The following is a 6,000-nucleotide window of genomic DNA, read 5'->3' as shown; positions in this document are numbered from 1 at the left end:
GTATTCATCGTGAAGACTTTTGTGCCTATAAACCAGGAGATATTTGCATTGCAATGGATAAGGTTATTGCCATCCACAAGGTTGCAAGTCTGTATCAGAGAAAAGGAAAACCATTTTATCCTGTGATACAAGTCAAACTCCTACAAGCAGCTTATACGTTCTTGCTCTGAGCTTTTTTTTTTTTTTTAAAGCTATCAGGAAAAAAAATGTCGCTACCTATGTGAATGAATAACTAGCTCTCTATTTCACAGAGAGATCATGTTACTACATATGTTAGGAATTACCTCCTACCTGATGCAGAAATACAGCAAACATGAACCCTAAGACCACCTAATAATTTCCTTTTTTGCACATATCATTTTAAGTAGTGCGGTGGCTAATTTTTCCTGTCTAAAATTGTATCAAGGAAAAGGATGGGAATGCTTTATACAAATCCTTTATATTTTAGGTAATCTAAATGTGTGCTGCTCAAGAATGCTGCCACCAACACTATGCTAAGGCATGACATAAATACATAAATTGGGACAAGAATACACCAGGGTCTTCTACCACTTTCTTTTCTTTCTGAAGCCCCTCCCCACCCCACCCCCAACAGCAACTCTTAAAATGATGTCTGTCTGTCTTGAGCCATTATAGGATACAGTGTTACAAGACAGTCTTTTTCAATTTTTTTTTTATTTTTACTTTTGTTGGCAGACATGTTGGTGAAATTGTGGCTCTAAATTAGAGTATGTTCATGGGAAGCAAGAGGGAATTTGAGCTGAATAAATCTGAAAGCATATGCGGAATTTATTTTTTAATTACAACAATGTTCTATTTCAAAGACGCAAACTTGATAGTTACCTAGGCGTGAATTTAGAGTAATTGCACTGACTTGACTTTAATGACTCTACATTTATACCCAAGGAACTGAGAGTAAAAAATTCATAATTCATCATGTTGTGGTATGTCAGACAGACAGAAACAAATAAGAGCTAATCTCAATGGTCAAGAATTTCTGATCTACCAGAATTAAGTAAGCTTTTCCATGAAGCACTACCTGAACGCAGAAGTCATTTAAAGAGTTGAAGAAAAATATTAGACCTAACATTAAGGGACCAAAGGTTATTTGTAGGAAGCTTCTGAATCTATTTCTGGGAATGGAAGACCGACAGACACCCAGACTTAAGGCATCTCTTAAGTAATAAAAGAATTTAAAAGACCAGTAACAACCCAAAGCCTATATATTGTCATGGGAATAAAAGCTTTCCCAAACTGTAAAGGAAAAATATGACTGTGATAGCTCTTCTGGATTTCTGAAGTGTACACACTCAACTGCATTTGCTATACATTAAGAGAGCACCAATAAAGCTGGAGAAAAGAACTGGGAATCAGAATACTCAGATTCTAACAGCATTTCAGTATGACACATTACATTAAGGTGGCACACTGAAATGATCACATTTAGTGAATTTTTAGAAAGCATGGCTAAAACTGTATTTATTAGTGATTATGAGATTGAACTCTGAGTAGACCTATACTAATAAATAAAGAAATTTTTTTATTATTATTTTTTAAAGTCTCTTGAAAGTAAAAGCAGTTAGAGCTCAAAATTTCCACATCACAAAACAGTAATCTGGAGGTACAGAAACCAGCCATATATCAGCTACCCTGACAAATGTTTTTTTCATAGCAGAAATTACTAAGTTATAGAAGTTAGCAGAGTAATAACAAGATCTTCAGATTTCTCTGTGCTGTGCTCCCCCACAGACCCTTACACGATACAGTGGCTGAATCCAGCCACAATAATAAAGAACAGCACATACATCGTTTTGAATCATTCTGATCCTTTGGAACCACAAGGAAGCTTAAACAGGAATCTTCCCTTTCTTAATCAAGCTGTTCCTAACTAAGATTGAAGCCTAAGAAAGGTTTTTGGTTTTGCCTCTTGAAAACGTGCAAGTGCTTGAAAGTTTCCTAGCTGGCTTAAACATAACCAAACCACTGCAGAAATTTAAGAGTGACAGACAAACAAAAGCATTTGTAACTGTCCCAATGAAATAATCAAGTCAATAGCTCAAACAAGGTATACAGTAATATGATACAGTAGTATTGTAAAGATGTTCCAACACAATTTTCCACAGAATTTCAACCACCAGGTTTAGCCAACGTATTGTTATTCACATTCAACATTTAGGTTGCAGCCACAGCCAGCCCGGTCAACATACAATTTTGCACATAATGTGAAAACATATATAATAATCTATATATGACATATATAACCACTGAAAGAGATTGGTCAACTTTACCTTATTTTACATCAAATAATATAGCTTCCAGCAGCATTCACTATCACACTGTTTTCAGGCAAGCAAGCTGTGAAAACCACCATGCAAATGGACTGAATTTTATACCACATAATTGTAAAAATGCTTGTAGAGAGGGGGCAATCAGTACAGTACAATAATTTGAAGCTGAGATGTTTTAATCATACCATCTGGGTTGTAGAACTAACTAGCAAAAGGGTGTTCCTATTAGTGTCTCTAACAGTAATTGTTATTTTAATTGGTTGAAATAAACTCTGCTGCCTCCAGGCCAGTCATAAAACTGTGTTGGTACAGAGCTTCTTTCCCTTCAGAAGGTAGAAGTGAAATGAAAAACTTGCCCTTTGAGTAAAAATGAAGCTAAAATAAAAAAGAGACTAAAATATAATTGTTACTAATTTTCATCAAAGTTGAATGTGGGGTAAAAACAAAAAAAACCCAAACCACCAAACGCAAAATTAACATGAAGTACAATGTCATAAATTTTCTTGGGTACTAAAGCTTTCATGTATTATACAGTATTTTAATCATGCATCTAAAGGATGGTCTTGTAACTTCTCCATCTTCTAGCCCTTGTGAAAAGAGTCCCATTTAGGTGATAATTAAAATTAATCATTTGGGTGATTTAACATTCATTGGAAAATGGATACTAAAAATAATTTTAGAAAGTTAAATTTTTCAAAATATCCTTTTAACAATCACATATTGCAAATTCATCGGATTTGTGATGTCATTTAAAAAAAAACATTCTGATATTTTAACATGTGGACTGTCAGAAAATCTGCTCATAACTCACTTTGCACTTGCACTTCTAATTATTCAATATCATTTGTTTGACCATTTTTCTGTGTCTGAATGCTTACTGAAAACTATTTTTTAAGTCTTATGTACATGAAAACAATCTTGCTTTCACTTTTATGTATTCTGTAATGTTGTTTCATTTTAGTCTTCAATTGTAACAGCAAATTTTTTAGCTTACACTTAAGGCTGAAACAATATACAGATTTCGATACCTAAAATGTGCAGAGATAGAACCAAGGTGCCTAGCCAGTTCATCTTAGAAATATTCACTTAAGTGTACATTTGCACCTGAATCAAGCAATATCAAACTCTTCATCAGTTAATAAAGCAATCAATCCTTGGTGCTTATCTTACTTCTCCACCTATAGCTTATTCACAAAACAGCTGTGTTCCAGTCTCCTTTAAGAAGCTAGAAACAGCAGACATACCAGCTCCTCACCTGTATGCTACCTATTGAAAACAAAAGATAATCTAATAGCTTTGATCTAATATTTTTATTTAGAAAAACAGCTGGAGTTGGTGGTAGGAGTCATCCTTACAGTCAGCAAGGCAATCACAGCATTGCTGAGAATGTGCATGCCTTCAGGTCAGTTCTGTCCTTCTGAGAGCACTGGGACCCCAATCTCACACCTCCCCAAGAGCATCCTAATCCCTGGGCGATAAGCTTTTGTGAGGGGATGTTTTACTACTTTCTTGGGACTGGATCACCAGTCAAGTTCAAGATTCCCTACTGATCAGAAAAACATGAACCTACAAAATGAGTGAATTTAGACTTTGTAAAAAGAACTGATGTCCTTCCACATCAAAGGTTCTTGAGGCACAGACTGAAACCTGTTACCCCTCCCCATTTGAAATGGCCAGTGGCCTAACACAGGAAATCTTTAAGACAGTATTCAGCATTTCTGAGTAGATATTCCAAGAAGCAATCCACTCAGCAGGGCTGCTGCTGTGTATTCTGTCCAAGGGTGATTAACTCTTCCTAGAGATTTCTACAGTGCCTTAGGTTGTTAGATGCATAGGGTTCTTTCAGTTTTCCAACCTTTAAGTACTCTACCTATCTCAGGCCTAATTAGTTGGGCTTTCTGTACACGGAGGGCATCTTGTCATGTTGCAATTGCTTCAGTGTTGCAAACAGTTGGCATACATTAAACCTGGGTATGAGTAAATACACCAAAAGGGGAAAAAAATATACAAAGTGGTTTTGTCTCAAAGGCAAAGCAGAAAAGTGTTTTCTGTGCTCTAGTATCTAAACAGCAACTGTTTACACTGACTTCTCTATTTAACTCTGTCCTGGTTTTCTCTTTCTGGGAAGGATGATACTAAAACACGTGAAAGATTTTGATTAACACTGGAAAACTTGAGCTGACTGACTGACCTGTTGAGACTAAATGCTTTTGCTGCAGGAGACTGTAGCTGTATGAGGCCTCCTGCAGACTGAGCCCTCCTGAAGGACTTCAGGACTTCCTGCTATTGCATTTGATATCTTCCCCTCCCAATGCTTAATAACAGTGTTTTAAGGGATCTGTAAAGAACTGAAAGTTGCTGCTTTTTTTTTTTTTTTTTTTAATGTAATAACTTCAGTAATACCACCTTGCCGCTGATTATGCTTGTCATATTTTAAGGTACAGAATAGAAAAACTGTGCTCAGGCAACTAATAAAAATGGAAAACCAAGATTTCATCCTATGTTGAAACATAGGTCCTGTCATCAAAGAAATAAAAGTAGTATTTTACATTTTAAAGGACTAAGTTATAAGATAACTATGTTTGAATGTCCCATATGTTATAAAAGGTTTTCATAGCAGTTATATTCTGCCTTTATAAAACAACAGAAGTGAGTATTTAAACCTTCATGTTTTGCCAGATTTTAGCAACAGTAGTGCTCTCAACTTACCTCTTTTGTTTAGTGAACTTACATATATTTTGGCTCCATACTTAGATTAAAAAAAAATAAAATCCAAGAACAAATGAGTTGGGATCTATCAGAAAGACAAGACATACCATTTCTCTGATTACACATAAAAGACCACGAGCTTTCTGTTGCCCTGACACTACTGGGTTTTAGTACTTGTCAGGACTTGGCTGGCTCCAGTAGCAATTGTCTAGCAATTAGGCAATTGTTCCTTGAATTAGTTTTAGTTAGCTTTAATTTATAGTGATGACAGGTAGTTATTCAGCATCGAGTGAATGAGCTATCCTTCTAGCAAAAGTGTTCTGTGGAAGAGTACATAAGCCTATGAGCAGAGGCTGCAGGATATAAGCACAAATCCCAATGATCAGTCTATGATCAGTCCGGGAGTATAACCCTGTTTTTTATTCCAGTAACACCAGCTTTAGAAAAAAAAAAACCAACAAAACAAAACAAAAAAAAAACAAACAAACAAAAAACCTGAACAATGGAACCAATGAAAAAAGTACATCAACAGATTATGTTTTATAAAAACAAAACAACATTCACCCTAAAACTGAAGGAAGAGGAAGAAACTACCAACATCACAGAGGTTTCCAAAAGGAAGCAGAAAGAACCCTCTATCACTACCATCCCAGCCCTCCTGACAAAGGCCTCTGGATTCTGACAGCTTTTTGTAACCCCTTCCTCCCCATAATGGGGATGGTCAACCCTAGAACCCAGGGGAATGTTGGAAGCGTGAGAATTGCATGAAAGAAAAGCACTAGGTACCAGAAAGTTTTCCTGTATAATCATTTTTAATTGTATAATTGAAGTTCTCCTGTGTTTATATTCACTATGAATATAAATTATTGTAAGCAGGCTTATAGTTTAGACTATTGGACTGTTAAAACTTTCATTAGCCTAACTAAATTCTTGCCTTCACATGTAAGATGTCCCTGCCCCTTTCTGCCCATAACAAGATGTTGAGTGTGATAACCACTCAATT

Source organism: Falco rusticolus, chromosome 8, assembly GCF_015220075.1.
Source record: "Falco rusticolus isolate bFalRus1 chromosome 8, bFalRus1.pri, whole genome shotgun sequence".
NCBI lineage: Eukaryota > Metazoa > Chordata > Aves > Falconiformes > Falconidae > Falco > Falco rusticolus.
This window is presented reverse-complemented; position numbering follows the sequence as displayed.